Here is an 18,355-nt window from a genome sequence, read left to right as displayed (position 1 = left end):
AATCACCTTATAAGCTTACCAAGATGCATTTGCAAGAAAGTGCACACACATCCATGAGCACATCAGGAGTAACTGACATGGAAAAGGAACGTCATTTTCATTGAATCCTTGGTCTTTAAAAATGACCATAAACTAAGGCTAGAGTGATAGTAGAGGGGTTAATGTATTTTCCTAGCATGTCACCAATCCTGGTCCGATACCTAACACAGCAAGGACTAATCACTAAGCATACAGCCAGAATGAGCCCTGAGCACCAACAGATATGGCCCACCTTCCCCAATACCATTTTTGAAATTACAGAAGACATGTAAGGACCAGAGAAGGAATGTTTTAGTGGGGAACAGGTGGTGTGAGAACTACTTTTTCTCTTTTTTAAGATCTATCTTTTAAATTACATAGTGGAATACATCTATAATTGCTTTAGCAAGGAGTGATTTACGCATTCTATACTAGAGCTTGCATTTAGCATCAGGAATGTATATTAATCCGGAAACATTTGTTGAACTGAATTGAGCTAACCAGCTAGTCAAATGTCAGCCAAGTAAGGGGGAAATTGTTAAAGTGGTCGTTTATTGTTGTGAACATCTGTTGATGAATAATAACTTCAATTGTAGAGAGAATATATGTATATGTATATATTTAACAAATATATATAGTAAGAAGACAGTTCTTTCTGTTTCAAAATTCCTATTATTTAATGAATGATTCTTCACTTAGACATAGCCACTAAAATTCATCTCAGTATACTCAATCTGATTATCTTTCTCAAAACTAAAACTGGAAGGTATTATTACCACTTAAGTGAGATGTAGGAATTCTTTTATGGATCACAGAGCTACTACAGCAGGCAATATGCTTTCCTTGCACACACCGGACCTGGGCTCAATCTCCAGCATCCTACATAGCCCCCTAAGTCCGCCAGAAGCAATCCCTGAGCACAGAGCCAGGAGAAAGACCCGAACAACACTAGGTGCGGCCCCAAAACAACAAAAAATGTTTTTTTTATGTTCTCACATTCAGGAAAGAGATGAACATTTTTACAAAATATAAAGGTGAAGAGTGCTAGATGATTCTCCCATTCAGTAAAAATTGAACTCTACAATATATTATTTCTATGATCTCAAATTCCTCATTCTCAAAATGACTCCCTCCCAGTCCAAATCACAAATTGACTCTTGTTAATGAAAGTGTTTCCTCCAAGGCCGGGAGGAAGAGCTGGCACTGCATTAAGTACGTGCTTTGCAAGCATTCGGTCATGCGTTCAAGTCTCCAGTGGCTCCTAGGAACCAAGTGCAATCCTGGCAACTCTGCTCTCTGAGATCTCTAGCACCATGGACAATTCCAGTGCTGCATCATGAAAAGGGCAGGGCCCCTGGCAAACACCACAGCCAATGAAGATGCCCAAATACTATGACAGGAAGTGTGGACTTCTGGTGAACATGGAATGTAAACCTCACTAAGCGCTGTGCTGTGGACAAATGTGGAAGCATCGCAACCACACATGCAACCCCAGGCAAGTAACCGCAGGTTAAAAATATGTGAGCACTTTAGGCAGGCAGAAGTGCAGTTCTGGCAATTGCCACAACAACAACAACAACAACAATGACAGTAACAGCATCAAAAACAATGAGAAGATGGAGGGTGGAATTGAATGTGGAAACGGAGGAAACAAAAATGCTGCTTTTTCATGATAGTTGGAAATGAGCACTCTGGATGAGAACTGTATGCTGAAAATAGGTAAGGGAACAAACATCATAAACTCTCAGTACATGTACTGTAAGCCATAATGCCCAAAGGGAGAAAGAGAGAGAGACACACACAGAGACAAACATACAGAGACAGAGACAGAGAGAGGGGGTGGGGACAGAGGCAGAGAGAAGAAAAATGCCTGCCATTGAGGCAGGCTGGTGGGGCGTGGGGTGGCGGGAGGAAAACTGGGAACACTGGTGGTTGGAAATGTACACTGGTGAAGAGGTGGGTGTTGGAACATTGCATGACTGCAACCCGATCATGAGCAGCTTTGTAACTGTGTGTTTCATGGTGACTCAATTAAAATAATGCTGCTTTTTCATTTTAGTTTATTGTTTTCCTGTTCTTTTGGTTTGAGGGTCATACCTAGTGGTACTCAGGGAATACTCCTGGCTCTATGCTCAGAGATCACTATTGGCAGTGCTCAGGAGACCATACTGGGTGCCCGGAGATTGAATGTGGTTTATCAGTGTGCAAGGAAAATTACTTACCCACCTTGTGGTACCATCTCCCTGGCCCTGCTTCACCAGCTGAAGGTAACTTTTAAAAACAACACTTATTGGGCTGGAGCAATAGCACAGCGGGTAGGGCTTTTGCCTTGCACGTGGCCAACCGGGTTCGATTCCCAGCATCCTATATGGTCCCCTGAGCAGCGGCAGGAGTAATTCCTGAGTGCAAAAGCCAGGAGTAACCCCTGAGCATCGCCGGGGGTAACCCAAAAAGAAAAGAAAAAAAACACTTGTTTAGGGGGCTTGAGCAATAGCAAGGTAGGGCTTTTGCCTTGCACGCAGCCGACCCGGGTTCAATTTCCAGCATTCCATAGGGTCCCCTGAGCACCGTCGGGGGTAATTCCTCAGTGCAGAACTGGGAGAGACCCCCCAAAAAAAACTTGTTTCGGTATGTCTGTTCTGCATCAGGAAGGCTACTTTCCAGACACTCCGCTGCCACTCAGTTCATCCCTCCTTGCTGTCTGTTCAGAATCCCTCAGTTGCCTTTTCCCCATACAGCCCAAGCATCTGCCTTTTCATTGGCTGGCAGAGAACTTGGCCCAGCACTACTCTGCTCCATTTCCTGGCCCTTCTCTTAAGCCCCATCAATTTCTTCCGTTAACCTGGGAATCATGCAGTGAAACCACTGAAGGTCTTGTGTCCTCTTTCAGTTCTCTGCATACACCTCAGTACTAGATTTTCAGCTCTTCCCTCTCTCCCTATGGAAGTCTAGGGCAAACAGGAGGTACTCATTAATTATGGTCCGTCTGGTGACTTATGACAGGAGTACTTATAACATGGATTTCACTATAGTCCTCAGAAAATCATATTCTCTGAAACTTAATTACAGAAAGCATGGCCTTATATTTAGTGCATTTACCCTTTTTAACAAATACTGAAATCTTAATAGTCTTTTCTAAGTCTTCTGTACGGCATTACTACAGCAAGCCTCAGGAAGTACAAGATAAAATGTCCTTGTAAGAGTCTCCAAATCTCTTCCATTCCCTTCTTCATAGTTTAAAAACCCATCCTACAGCTGCTGTGCCTTCCACCTAAGCCCTTCGCTTGGCAATTTCCCTTAGCATCTTCCAGAAGCTAAGGACTTGCTCAAGGTTATACTTCCTCACCCTCACCTCCCCTGTCCCACAGGGCAGACCACAGCCCCAGCCATGACTGTTTGAGATAGAAACAAAGCCAGACACGTAAAGGACCTCTAGCATTGACTAAGGGCGACAATCAGTGTCTGCTTCTGCCTCAGAGGGGTCTCAAACTTCTGTTTCCACAGACCCTAACAGAATAAATCTGTCTTCCATATTAGCCTGAAAGTATCTACAGTAAATGTCTTTAAGCTTGTTAGCACCATGCTAAGCACAATTCTTACAATAAACCAGACCTCCATGGGGAATTTCTCATTCACTCACATGAAAGAGTTCATCCACTAAAATGCATATCAGGGGGCCAGAGATTAAGGGTACTGGGAATAAGACCCTTACCTTGCATGTGATGGATCCTGGTGGTTTGATCCCTTGTTACACATACGGTCCCATGAGTCCCTCTAGAAGGCAGAGCACAGAGCCAGGAGTAACCCCCAAACAAGTCAACAAAAAGCATCTAAAAAGGAGCGCGTCTGCTCAGTGACTAGAATCCAAGGACAGTGGTACTCAAGATCCATCATAAGCTGTAAATCGGCAGCTGAATTGTGACACCCCCAGAATTTTAGTTGAAGATGGTCTCAGTCCATGGCATTGTGGTAGGGATTTCACACTTAAAGTTGAAGCCAAGTTGGTAGGACACTGTGGTTTTTTTGTTTGTTTGTTTGTTTGTTTTGAAGTTTTGGGTCCCACCCAGTGGTGCTCAGGCATTACTCCTGGCTCTGCACTCAGGAATTATTCCTAATGGTGCTCTGGGGATCATACGGGATTCTGGGAATCAAACCTGGGTCAGCCTTATGAAAGGCAAATGCCCTGCTCACTGTATAATCACTCCAGCCCAGTAAGAAACATCAGAGAATATGGAGAAATCATTTGAGTTTCACCAGAAAAGGAATATGGCAATGGGAAGCAATGCTAACAGACACTGAACCCTCACGGAAACACCTTGGTTTTCACACTGACCCAAAAATAGTTTTGTTTTTTATCTTTTATTGAATTGGGGGCCTCCCAAAGTGCTGGTGGGTGAGCTGCTGCTCAAGTCTAGTGATATGGGGTTATGCAGGTCACCTGGGGGCCTCCAGGACCACACCCAGCGGTGCTGAAGAGACCCAAGGTGCCAAGGGTTGAACTGAAGTGAGCCACGTTAAAGGCAGGAGTCTGAACTGCTGTGTATTAGCATCTTTCTGACCCTCTTAAGAGTGTTTTAAAGTACAAATTCCTACGCTCCATCTAATTTACTCTGAAATCTCAGGGCTAAGAGACCGAGTTTTAACAGCTACTAGACAGTGCTACTTGCTCATTTTGCTTATAAAATGACCATGTACCTAACAGTTTGTGACTAAGTAAACTGGATCCTTTCATTTTATCTTCAGTGTTTGACCATTTCCAAATTTCCCAGAACTTTCAATATGAAAAAGCAATCCCTACTGGCTTGGCTTTTTTTTTCCTTTTTAATAAAACTGTGGACTGGAGCGATAACACAACAGGTAGGGCATTTGCCTTACATGCAGCCAACTCAGGTTGGATTCCTCTGTCCCTCTCAGAGATCCCAGCAAACTACTGAGAGTATCCCACCTGCACGGCAGAGCCTGGCAAGCTACCCATGGCATATTCGATATGCCAAAGACAGTAACAACATGTCTCACAATGGAGATGTTACTGGTGCCCGCTCAAGCAAATCGATGAACAACTGGATGACAATTCTACAGTGCTACAGTGCAATAAAACTGTAGGGAAAAACTGATAAGGAAAAGAATTTTTAAAAGGTTAAAAGGAAAGTTTTGTTGTTGTTGTTGTTGTTTTAGGAGGCTGACAGTCTGACTTCCACCTACAATTCAAACTTGTTATAATTATTATTAGTTATATGACTTCACCCTTGCTAGGAATAAATTCTATTATCAAATCATTGACTATACCTTCGATAATAAAGCAATCTCTTTTTCCATATGATCTTACCTTAAATTCACTTTGGCTTTATTTCCACCTTACCATTACATTAAATAAAACACTCTTCTTTATTTTGCTTCCCAATTGCCCTTACCAATTTTCCCTTCCTCCCAGTTGAATTGTCAATTTCACTTTGCTATTACCTTAATAGTAAAGAAAGAAACGTGAAACATTTTCATTGAAGAATTAAACTAAAACCACAGAATTTTTGCTAGGGTGAGTGGCAATTTTTTCAATTCTACCAAACATCAAGGGACACTACAGCAGTTAAGAGTGCTAGCCTTGCATGGAAATGACCTGGGTTTGATCTCCAGCACCATCTATGGTCCCCCAGCCCCCAATAGGAATCATCCCTGAGGACAGAGCTAGGAGAAAGCCCAGAGGACAACCAAGTATGGTGCCCAAATCAATTAATAACATAAACAAAGATAATAGAAATAGATATTTCCCACTACAGAAAGTTGCTTTCTATTGTTCGTCCCCAAATTAGTTCATTTTCAACTCAGGCCTTTTAGTTATCTGGACCAGTAAAAGTAGTTTCCTCTTAGAAAGGGGAAGACAAAAGGAAATGAAAATGGTCAGTGATGGCTTTTTGGGACCAGGGATTCAACATGAAGAAAGTGGGAATATAGGTAGAATTGGAATCCTTTGGAAAATTCACAAAACTGGGAATCATAGGTATGCTGGAAGCACTCTTAATTTGTTCTTCTTTATATACCATGTAATTGAATAGATTAAAAAAAATGTTCCATGTTCCTTATAGTCAGGAAAACCCATTCCATTGGTTCCTACCTACCAAGTTTAGAAACTGAGAATTACAGCCTCTGTTATTTTTGTAAAAAATAATCATTCCATATTTACAGATCTTGTGGAATGACCACCACAATCACCCTAGTTGCCATTAACCCACATATAGATTAATTATTTGTTTTCTTATGATGATAATTTGAGCCTCATCATCTTACATACTTTGCATCATACACCTCATACTCAAGGCAAAGTAGATTACTGACACTTCCCTAAGCAAAATCCACTTACTCCTGCTCACAATACCTTTATTCCCAATCTCCCCTCTGTTGGGATTATTAGCTTTTTTTCCCCCCACACCAATGTGACTACTTCAAAGTTTAAGGTAAACCTCATCTGTGTTAGTAAGGTGACATATTCTAATGCCTCCGTGTGTATGGGCTCTGTCCCTCTGCAAAGTCTAGACCACACTAGACACCTCAATTAAATAAAACACATAATGAACTATTCTAGATTTTATTCAGCACTCCCACTTCTTACTGCCTATTTTTGGGTACTACACATATGACATCCTTCATCTCTACTTCCCTTACAGGACCTCGTGTAGCTTTTTGTACACTGCAGACTCAGATGCCTGAGGTTGGAGGGAAGGAAGAAGGAAGAAAGGAAACGGGGAAGGAAATTTCAGCCATTTTTTCCCTCAATCTTTTCATAGGTTGCTAACTAATATTCCTCTTCTTTTCCTCTTGACTCAGTTTTCCATTTTGCTTTCCTAAACAGCAGTTCTGGTTTTCGTTGGCAATGCAGCATGGGTGTAGGAGAATGGAGCCTGAAAACTCATCTGCTGATGCCAAATGCTTAAACATGTGTTCATATAGCAATGATAATCTGATGACCTACTAGGCACCATGCAGAATTTGTGCCCTAGAAATAACAAAACTGATGGAAACTGGCCTCCTGGAGCTAAGCAAAACCGTTTACTCATTGCAGTGAGCACACCACTGACAGGAACTGCTTGCTCTGTGACTGTTATTATGGGCCCTGGAGGAACACCCCAACAAGGGAAAGCAGCAGAGTCCAAAACCCCTAGAGACCCCTTGAATGCATTTACTCTGCACACTGTGGAGCTAGGAGCCTCTTGAGTGCCATTCAGGAGTTCTGTCATGGTGAGAACAATTAGGGACTTTAACAGGGGTATTCAAAAGCCAAGCACCGAGAGCCACAAAATTCATTTGTTACATTCAAATTTTCTCCCTTGGCCACATGAAGCTTTGTTTACACAAAAAGCCTGATACCATTCTAAGTCTCTCAGCTTTCCTTTCTTTGCTGCTGTGTTTAGCTCCCCTGGCTGTGTTTCTTCTGAAATAAAGTTGGCAGTGAAGCTGGGAACATCAAAGTGTTCATAGCAAGTATCATTTCTTCAAAAAAGGTATTGTAAGACAGCTGCTTACCCAGTAATATGGGAAGGCGCTGCAAGATATGAATGGATTAAAAATATATTCTATATAACCGCCTCTCCACTATATCATCTAAAAAGAAGAGTAGTGAAGTCTTTGGAAGTCACTTGTCAGGAAAGTCTGAGTCGGGGCCGGGGTCAGGAGAATTAATGACATATTTTCCTCCAAATATCATTATTCTAATATGAAAGGGAGAGGTTTATTTGCATACTTTTCTCTTTAGCATGCTCATGGTCACTCATATGTTAAATACCTTTATGAAATCTAGATCTCTATCTCTACACTTCCCTCTACTTGTATCTCCACTAAGAAATTTGACTTCATTTCTCCCATTCAAAATTTCCTTGTTGACAAAATTTTACTCCCTTTACTCCCACACTGTGTATAATTTCACAACATTTTATGAGGCCACCATCAAAGCTCTGGCTACAATTTTCAGGAGGTAGGACAACTTTCTGTAGTGTTGAGGCGTGGAAGGCCGACATGTGATGTGAGGTTTGAACCCAGAGCCTCACACATGAAAAGACTTGTGCTTGACCAACTAGCACCACATCCCTAATCCTTAGCTTGAGACAGTCGTAGTAAATTCTTTTCATTCTGACTAAATAAAATCCATGCTCTATTTTATCTTTCAAATGGCAATTATTTTATAATATGAGATAATGTAAAGTCATACTGTATATTTTAATTGAATGCTAAGATCGGAAGGCTAATTTTCCTGTGTTGAAGTTTAAATGTATACTCTTTAGGAAACTAGATACTTCAAGTATATCAATCCCAATATCCAATGCTTTTGATCCACATACCACAACCATATGCCCTTACTTTCATTTTGTAGTAATGATTGACATACTTCAGGGACATGTGCAATACAAGTATTTTGGCTTCATATATTTTGGTCTTTTGTTTGTAAGAGCTGCAGAATTTACCCTAAGGGGACTCAAAACAGTATATAGTACACCCCTATATTTCTATATAATGTTTTTCAAAGCTACTAAGTTGATTTATTGTGACTATATAGAATTAAATTCATTTCCAAAGAACTATTATATTCACAGTAACTTACTTTTATTATTATGCATTCTCTCAACCAACTGATAGTAAATATAAAATTATGATTAAGTGGTTTTCCAATTATTTTCATTAAAGAAGAGAACTTTGTACCAGAAAGTGATAAAGATTGTGATACTAAGCCATAGTTGTATTACACATAAACATTTATAGGGTAAGAACATATCAATTAGCTCACTTTGTTCAGGCCATGATAAAATAAACCACTATGAATAATTTTACGGGTATACAGTGATTTATTGTAATTATAGTCACATAAAGTATAAGCTACATCATCTATAAACATATTGAAAGAGTGCATCTATAATTATATGATCACAATTCAATCCATTTCACTTTTTGAGGAATCCAAACTCCATGTACTATTTCCTGGCTAAGGAATTAATATAACATACAATATAATTTTACTCTAAAACACATGATCTTAAACATGGAGCCCTTATATGACCCAAATAACTCGCCTAATGTCATTCATTATATTTCCTGTATATGAATTGTAACACCCCCCCAGCCCCCGAGTAGCTTGTCACAAAAAATACTACTTTTAATGTAACAGAACAGGAAGAGGCAAATTTTCAAAAGAAAAATATTAAAGTGCTTTGCTTTCTCCCTCTGCTTTCTCCACAGTTCACTGCTCAGCAATTTCAGATTGTGTGATAGGAAAGCAACACCAGGCCAGTAAGTCATCCTTTCTTTAAAGCCAGAAGAGTTTTAGAGCTGTGGAACCTGAATATTGTCTTTAAACCGGGAGCCAAAAAATCATGTCAATGAAGGCTCTTTCCTTGTAAGCCAATGGTCAGGGTAATCACCAAGGGGAAGTCCACTGTGCCCTGTGCTTGGCCTGTAATGGAATGTTATCACGGTGGAAGATACTCCAGGGTGGCATTCTCTGGGTGAAAATTAAAAGCATATCTGTAAGGTGATTAGCAGAATTTGTCAAACAAACAAGCCTGTCTACATTCCCATAATATTCCTTCATAAATCTGCTTGCAAGAATCGAAAGCATTTTATGAAGCATGAGAAATATACATTTTTCAATATAAGTAAGAAAATCCTTCTATATGCAGGCATCACTGAAGTCGAATGCATGATCAAATTCATCAGAAACAAAAAGATTTGGGGAGGCTTGAGGTTAAAAAACCTTTCCAAGGTAGAAAGAGGAGGCTGTTCTAGAGCAGGAAAGTTCTTTACGTTCAGATGTATATTTACTTTCATGAAAAGGGTTAATGTTTCACTCTCTGATTCTAGCTGAACCACAATAAACAAAACTTGGTTTTGCACATGATTATCCAATTACTTAAAAACCTACAAAAAGGTCCGGTTGCTCACTGTGCCCTTATCATATATGTGCATATCAAATTATAATTAAGGTTCAAATAGAAGAACATTAAAGAACTGCAAAGTTAGTAGTGACACACACGGGGGATTGCCTCCCCCTAAAGAACATTAGCAATTATTGCAACTAGCAAATTCAAATCAAACAATTATCTTTATATCCTTACGTCCTCCATCCTCCGTCGCCCTTAGCATTCATACTAATTGTGCATTTGTTGATAAAATGATAGATGAGAATACCTCATTGATCAATTTTAGTGTTAGCATCAAGTTTGTGAACATTTGTTTCTCTACTCTGTACCAAAGAGAGAAAAAGCTAACTACTCAGGAACATTTTAAAAATTGGTTTAACCCCTACTCTCCCTACTCCAACACACACACACACACACACACACACACACACACACACATGCACGCATGCATACACACACACAAGCCCTGCTCCAGGACACACACAGTGCCATAGTAACCGTTCCCTGAATGCCATTCAACGACAACTATTTTTAAAAGTACTTGAGACCTATATTCGTATATGATTACTGCTGGGGAAAAAATGAGCAAAAGTTAGCAAACAAAGCTTTTCTTTTGATGATATTATTCACTAAACAATATTATTTCCCAGTTAATGAGGATTAGTTCTAGAAACTGACTATATAGAGTTTTGAAATAAAAGGCATGCAGAAAAAAAAAGGCATTGTTAAAATCAGATTTGGGGGAAGCAAAATCAGATTTGGGGGAACATTAATTCTTCCATATTTTCTGAGGAATACTGTGATGGTAGGCACTCGACACACGTCATCCTTTTTGTTTCCCTATGGGGCAGTAATGTATTTCTTTCCATGATCATTCTGAATTTTGAGGAGCGAAATGTAGGGTCAAGAGTCAAAAAACGGCAATAAGGACAAGTCTGAAGTGGAACTCAGGTCCTCTGACTCAGCCCAGAATTCTATGGTGCCTGGGATGTCTCAGAGATTTGAGTGGTGAGCAGATTCCTCTTTGAGATTCCAGATACAACTAATGGAAATAGGATTGGAATTTAATAATAAAAATGCTGACGGGGCCTTATCTGGAGCTGCACAAATGGTGCCATTCTAATTATGCTGCATAACTTGAGCATTACCAGAAAACTTGCTACTTTTAAATCTGACTAATCAACACTTGGGTGCTTTGGTTGCCACAAATTGCTTTATAAAAACACAAGATTTGTCAAACACCACACATCATATCTGTTGTAAGACAAAGTATGCCACAAACACTAGTGGGTAACAGACTAAACGCCTTTGAAAAAGCACTGTTAAAATAATGCTAAAAGTTCAGTTGTTCTGGGAAGCATTTGATCTGGTTATCATTTCAAAAATGAAATTATTTGTTCACACATATAGCAAAGCTAACAAAATTTGGAATTCTTAAAACATTTTTTTTCTAGCTGTAGGAATGCCATGTTTACGTATCACCTACATCTCCTGACTTGGCCAAAGCAACTGGTCCAGAAATAAAATGAGTACTCTCCAAGCATATAAGTGGTCTTTCTTCTATTTGTCCTAACATTTTCTAATGTGATGATGGCATCATGTAGGCTGAAAAACGGCAAGAAAATAAAGAAATAAATAGTATGCTTAAAATCAGGCAATGCCCTCATATTTAAGTGTTTTCCCACTAAGCAAAGCTTTTAATTATTGATTTGTAGGATACTTAGGGGGAAATGTCATAACCTGTCGTTCTTATATAATCCTCTTCCAAGAGAAAGTAACAGGTTATAAAATGCCATTAAAATGATCGAAGCTGTCAGCACAAATGTGAATGTAGACAGTTTTCAAGTAAAAGGAGAGCAATCACATGTGTATGGATGTTTTACTGTCCAAGTCTTTTTTCCCCCTTTTTAATAAAAGACTTTTCCCATCCCCTTCTCTACTTGTAAATCTTCTAACAGGGTCCCCTGTTTGGTGACATGCATGTGGCTTAGGCTAGAAAACAACTGAGGAAGTCATTTATAAAATATTAAAATAAGGAACACTGAAAAAAAAACCCTGGCATAATCTATTTCTGCAGAGAGTTGGAGACAACAGTCTAGAAGCAGCCGTAGAGTTACCCTGACCCCTGAAGGAAGGAATCAGGAGTTAACTTCACATCCAATTTCCTACACAGTACGAACAGCAAGCCTCCAAATCCACTGGCACCGTACATCAATGTTTAGGCATATTCCCCAGAAATAAGGAAGTCCTCTAAAATATTGGGGCTTAATATTTCATTCCACCAAGCCACCATTCTCACTGAGGTTTTGTGAGGGGGGGGGCAAATCTTTTCAAAGTTACTTAGTGCATGTTTGAAAGCCTATGTCTGACTCCACGGGAAGTAAACCCAGAAAGAAGCATCTCATGGCTGTGTCAGAAAAGCCATTTAGTCTTCTTTGTAAAAGAAATGTGAAGTAGACTAGGAAATAGCAGGGCTAGACAATGCTTTAATTCAACAGGGATTTCCACAGAGTTTCAGTTAAGGGAATATATGGAGGGGGAAATCAGTCCCGAAAATAGTAAGAGGCCAAAAGGAGGGGATGTGCATCTCTTTTTTTTAAAAGGAACTCCAAACCAAACATCAGGGGAATTGTATTTTATTCTGCAGGATTCCCTCCTTTGTACAGTGAGTCTAGTGTATTTATCTCATCTCCCGGTAAAAGTCACAGACGGCTGCAACATGTCCTTTAAGCCATTCAGTAAGTAAAAACTTGAAATGGATTGCTCTTTATTTCTGGGATTGGTTATTAGTGCTCTTTATTTCTGGGATTGGTATTAATAATGAATCCATTGCCATTTATTTTTCAGCTTAACAGGATATCATTGCCTTTGAAGGTTTTTACTTCTCTTTCCCCAGAGGGCTAAAATGGCCCAGAAATATCTTTTCAAGGCAAAGATTAAGGTACCAAAGCTCCCGTCCCTGACACACAGTGGAAGCAATCACTTTAACCAGGGAACCACCAGGCGGAAATCTGCATAACGCTCTACCAGGAAAAAATGCGAGCAAGGACCCCTGAATAGTCATTCCCTTCAGTCTTCCTTTCAATGGATTTAACTTTCTGCCCAGTTGGGGTCACGTATTTCAATCAGGGTACAGAACTGTGACCTTGGCTTGAACCATCAGCCCGTTTACTCAATGGGGCACTTGTGAAACATTGCGGACTCCTTTTGACTCTCCGCGGGTGTGGCTAAAATTGTTCCCGTCCAACCCCCAAGCTTCTCTGATCTGCTGTCCCTCGGAAACTCGCTATGAGAAAACTCATGCTGAATTCGCTCCAGAGAGCAGGGCATACAGGACCCTGGGAGCTAATCTTTATCTACCCTCCTCCTCCTTGGTTAGCTGTGAGAGCCTTCAAAAGTTAACAGGGTGATGGAGTCTCCCCCTATACAATCATTTCATCTCACTATCGTTGACTGAGGCTCGCTGATGTAATGAAGTTACATAATCACCGATTATGCACGACTTCCATCCATCTTCCTACATATCCACATCTCTTCTCCCCATCCTTCAGATCAATCTACCAGGTAAGATTTATAACACATGTAAATGCTCCATTCGCTCATCAGAGCTACTGATTATGGGACTTTAGCATTGCAGTACAGTGCACTGAACCGCGTCATCAACATTGATTTTTTTTAAATCCCTTTTCCCAGGCAAAATATTCTTAAGCATCCTTCTTGCTCTTGCCCCCAACTTTTTACGGAAAGGGTGAGATAGATGCAGCAGATGGAACACATCTTTAACTTAGGGGTAAGGGAAGTGTGTAATTGCCTGCATTTCCAAAGCTGGCGGCATTGCAATAAAAGGATGGTCTCTGCTTCCAGACCTTCCACTCCTCTGCACGTGGGTCACAGCTTCAGTTATTTAGGATTTAGGGGAAATAAATATATTATCGGCCAATTGAGAAAGAAAACATTATGGTGATACTTAAACCAGTGCTGTACAATTCTCTATTTTGGTGATCATATTTAGCTTTTCTCCTGCCCCCCCCTCACCCTCCTTCACTCTAAACGCCAATCCAGTGGATAAAAAAGTAGCCCAAGGCACTTAATAATCTACAATAACCACAACCTAGAGAACAATTAACAATGATTAACACCTTAAAGTTTAAGAACTTGACAAGTGGGATGTCCCTGGTCCCATTGCGGCTGTGAAATGCAGCAGAATGCTGCACTGAGTTGAAAACATATTTCTTTTAATGCATAGAGTAGCTCGTTTCATTTAAAGCAGCGTTCTTCGGCAAGTGTTCCTTTTACTGCTGCTACCCCTTCCAGGACACAGGAGCCACAAATATTGCATCCAAACAAAAGAGTGTCTACCCAGAATTAATTCAAGACACTCTTCCATATTAAAAAAAAATGGGGGGGGGAGGAAAACAATGCCTTGATTTATTTTCAACTACACTCAGAATACAGACCCACATACACACACATGCAGAGCACACACACCAACACACCCAACTGCAGTTATTCCATTCAGTGCCAATAACGGCCACATCACAGCCATCAATGCGATGCAGCACTGATCCAAGTCACCCATTCCCATTACAAACGCCCAAGTTTGCTCATGCCACTGACGGGTTTGCATATATAGAAAATGACCTTACCCACAACAGTCTTCCAAATTTTTCTTCTCTGGATATCACTCGGTAAGGTAATTGCTGGTCATCACAATGCGTATTCAGAAAAATCCACGTTTTACTCCTATGTTCTTTTTCTTGGTTTTGCTAGCAATTAGTATCATGAACAAGATACCCATTCACAAATGCCAAGTTCACCATAAAAGCAGATAATTCCATACAGCTCTCCCCTACAAGACTGCCTCCAGTTAGTTCTCAAAGTGCCCGATTGTTTGGTGAAGATACAATCCAGGTGCAGAGCAGGGGAGAAATAAAGAAGAAGACTAGGGGGGAAAAAAGAAGAAGAGGCAAATCGAAAAAGAGAGCCTGAGAGAGGAGAGAGCAAAAAAAGGAGGGAAGAAAAAAATTTAATAAAAAGAAGGAAGGAAAAAGGCCGATAAGTGAGGAAGTCTGTTAGCTCTATGACAAGATTCTGAGTCTTCCTTGCAATCTTCTTTATACGTGTAGCCTTTCAGATCTTCTTGGTCCCGAAGTAAAATTTCCAGATGCGGGATGCAGCCATAAGAAAGAATCCTATGTATATTTCACAAGTATCCCGCAATAACAGATCCGACGGGGTTTTCCTTGTACAGTACTGCTATGTGAAAGCACACAACCCCTGCTGTTTGGGAAGGTGTCTCCTGGGTCCTAGCTCTCTTCGGCAGCCCCCAAAAAATGATTTTTCAAAAAAGAGTGAGGGAAAAAAGGCAGCTTTGCGTGTGCCTTGAATGATGCTAATCCTGAGCGAAGATGACAAGCAAATCACGAATAGCAGGAGACCTTGATTAATAGCCACAATCCACTCGAAATATCCCAGGGAAGAAGGAGCGAAAACAAGAAAGAGAAACTGCAATGCATAAATGATTCCAGTGTTTCTACAAGATCGGTTCATTTGATTGAATGCATTCTCTGGTTTGCTGCAAGTCATAAAGAGGATAGTGTTACTGCCACCCAATGGATATTTTAGTACTAGCCAATCCACAGAACGCCACCGCTTTGCGAGTTTTAGTTTTCCGAAGACAGAAGAGAAAGGAGAGTAGCCTGGGAATCTTTGGGGAAGGACTGTGAGAGGCTTCAAATCAGGGGCATCTACCCTCCAGGCAAAAGTAGATCTGCGCTGCACGCTTACCTAGTCTTGCGTTAAGCCACTTTCGAATTACGGTTCCATTTCTCTAGGAAGCAGAAAGCTACAGAGAGCGATCCTCAAACTGTCATGTTCATATAACCTCCTTTTCAGTTCTTCTCTTTAGAGAAGATTTGTCATTGCGCGCGATCTCATTTTCGCATTCTCTCTCTCTCTCTTTCTCTCTCTCTCTCTCTCTCTCTCTCTCTCTGTGTGTGTGCGTGTGTGTCTGTCTGTCTGTCTCTCTCCTCTCTCTTCCTCTCTCTCTTCCTCTCTCTCTGCCTCTCTCTCTCTCTCGCTCTCTCGCTCGCTCGCTCGCTCGCTCACACACACACACACGCACACACACACCCCGTTTTAAGCAGGATTTCTAAAGTGATGGAGGGAGCTTCCGCCAAGTCTCCCACGGCAAGGTGATAATTGCTTCTAAAGGGCAGTTTTGCAAAGTGCCGGAGTCTGTATTGGTATGTAAACTGGGAGCCCTTGGAGCTGTACCCCTCCAGCAGCTCTTTCCTTTTCGGGAGGAGCAAAAGTCTTTCCCGAAGAAAGTGAGGCTCGCTGGAAGGCTGCGGGGATTGAGGCGGTGGGTGGAGAGGAACGCTGGGCGTAGAGAGGAGGAGTTGGAAGAAGCCCCTCCCGCCGTGCATACTATAATACAGTTCGCCGCAGGATTGTGAGACGGAGTGGGGAGAGGAAAAAGGAGACAAAGTGGTCAGATAAATTAGGGTATGGGAGAAGACAAGAATTCGCGGTATTGCATTGCAAATTTGGAATATTTACTAACACAGTAATTGGCAGATACAATTTTCGCTCCTTACCCCGTTCTAACTACCTGGCACGAGTCTGTTCTTCTCAAAACTCGAATGTACGCAGAATCACCTGCGGGGTTTTGTTAACATGCAAATTTTGATTCCGTGAGTCTGGAGCGAAGCCTTTCTGCATGTGTAATTAGTCGGTCCGTGAGCCATAATGCTGCTGCCCATCTACCGAGCACACTTGGAGTAGCCAGACTCTAGGGAAGTGTTCCTGTTTACATTGCAACCACAGGCTTCCCACAGCGGGCACGAGAGTGTCAATGACTTTCCCAATCGCCATCCTTTCCCTGCCCACTTTTTAACCTTTCCCAGGCACTCCGGTAACCCCTCCACCACCCCCCACCCCCCATTCTAGACCACCCTAACCTGCCAGGCCCTAGGAAGTACTCACAATGTAATGTTTGTCATGCAAAATGTAAGGTTTAACAGAACAAAGCAACGATAAAAGCCATGGAGAGGCATTGCAGCTTTGGTCCTAGGGAATTCTGTCTTCCTTTAACTTGGGAGGGGGGAAACACAATTGCAGATGAAAAGAAACAGCAAATATTTGGTAACATGTGAGTTAAACCAATGCTAGCTGAACTCTGGGCATAGGAGAGACTGAATGAGAGAGACGGGAAAAGGAAGTAGATGTGGATTTTAAAGGAACGAGCTGTATACTGAACTTTCCCATCCAAGTGGAGGGAAAATAGGGTTTCAACCAGCATGGAGGGTTTATACCTTTTTTCCCAGGAGGAAACGTGACCCGATTAACCTCCTGTGTGCCAGCCCTTCTCTTTGTTCTCTGCTCCTTCCCCACATGCCCTAGTCTGGAGATAATTGAAGATCAGAGAGGAAGGGAAAATGTATGCTGCCCTTGGAGCGAATAATCTATATTTTCAACTCCTTTTGCCCTCGAACTCTAAAGAAGATCTAGACCTCAAGTGGACTGAAAGGGTCCACAAATTTAATTGCCTAAAGCAAAGCTGAGAAGTAAAAGTCCTGGGCTACAGACTCAAATTCCAGCAACGGCTCTGGTTTGGTTCCCTGAGTGTCCAACAGTTAGCAAAGGGAGTCACTGTAATTTCTCATGGCCTCAGTTCCATTGTCGAGTAGCTGCTTGCAACAAAGCTGTCACCAAGCTACACCTTAACTTCATGCGGTAGAGAAAAAATGCAAGTCTTCTGTTAGCAAGGCTGCGGCCACATACTATATTACTCTACACACATGGTAGGACTTCAAATTACTATCTTGACGTGGGCTGCAGAGAAAATCCAGAAGCTTTGAAGAGTGTGTTAAAGACTAAAGGGGTGAGGGGAAGGTATTTGATCATTTCCAAACTGTGGCAAGAGATGCATTAAAAATGCTTTCTCTCCAGACCCAGGAAAGGAAGTATTTGTTTGAATCCGAGGTGAAGCACTGTCTATTCCTGGATCTTACGGAGCCAACTGTGGGCCTTGCTGTTTGTTGCCATGGGATCCTCTTTGTGCGAACTGTCTTGAACTGTGTGGGAACATTTTCCTTGTGCCTTCCTTCAGTTCTCTCTCTAACTCTTCTGAAGATATGTGTCAGAACAAAATGTAGCTGCATTATTGCCAATTAAGACTCACAGCAGCTGCAAGGTGCATCTAATTAAGGGTTTTAATTACTTCACCAAATTCTCATTTGCAGATGTTTAAGGCATTAAACAATGTATTGTGATGTTAAAAATGAAGTCAAACTGACCTCCTCCCCCCAAAGGGGGGCAAAAATAAGGTACACAAGGCAGTGATGGAAGATTCTACCTTGGCAACTTGTTGGAGAACAAACGATAGTAGTCAGGATGCAAAATTAGTGTACCTGTCCTTACTCTTGGTACTAAAT

General features: G+C 41.3%; 1 protein-coding gene across 2 annotated transcripts in view; it reads right to left on the bottom strand.

Moving 5' to 3' along the window:
* IL1RAPL1 (interleukin 1 receptor accessory protein like 1) overlaps positions 1–15,522 on the bottom strand; it is a 1,407,730-nt gene extending 1,392,208 nt beyond the window's left edge. For both annotated transcript variants that reach the window (XM_055120124.1, XM_004612439.2), the window contains exon 1: positions 14,564–15,522. The gene's annotated coding sequence lies outside the window, so the exon portion shown is untranslated. The remainder of the gene's footprint in view (positions 1–14,563) is intronic.
* Between the last annotated feature and the right edge of the window lie 2,833 nt (positions 15,523–18,355).

This window comes from Sorex araneus, chromosome X, assembly GCF_027595985.1.
Source record: "Sorex araneus isolate mSorAra2 chromosome X, mSorAra2.pri, whole genome shotgun sequence".
Classification (NCBI taxonomy): domain Eukaryota; kingdom Metazoa; phylum Chordata; class Mammalia; order Eulipotyphla; family Soricidae; genus Sorex; species Sorex araneus.
The sequence above is the reverse complement of the archived record's forward strand: the minus strand, read 5'-3'. Positions and strand labels throughout refer to the sequence as shown.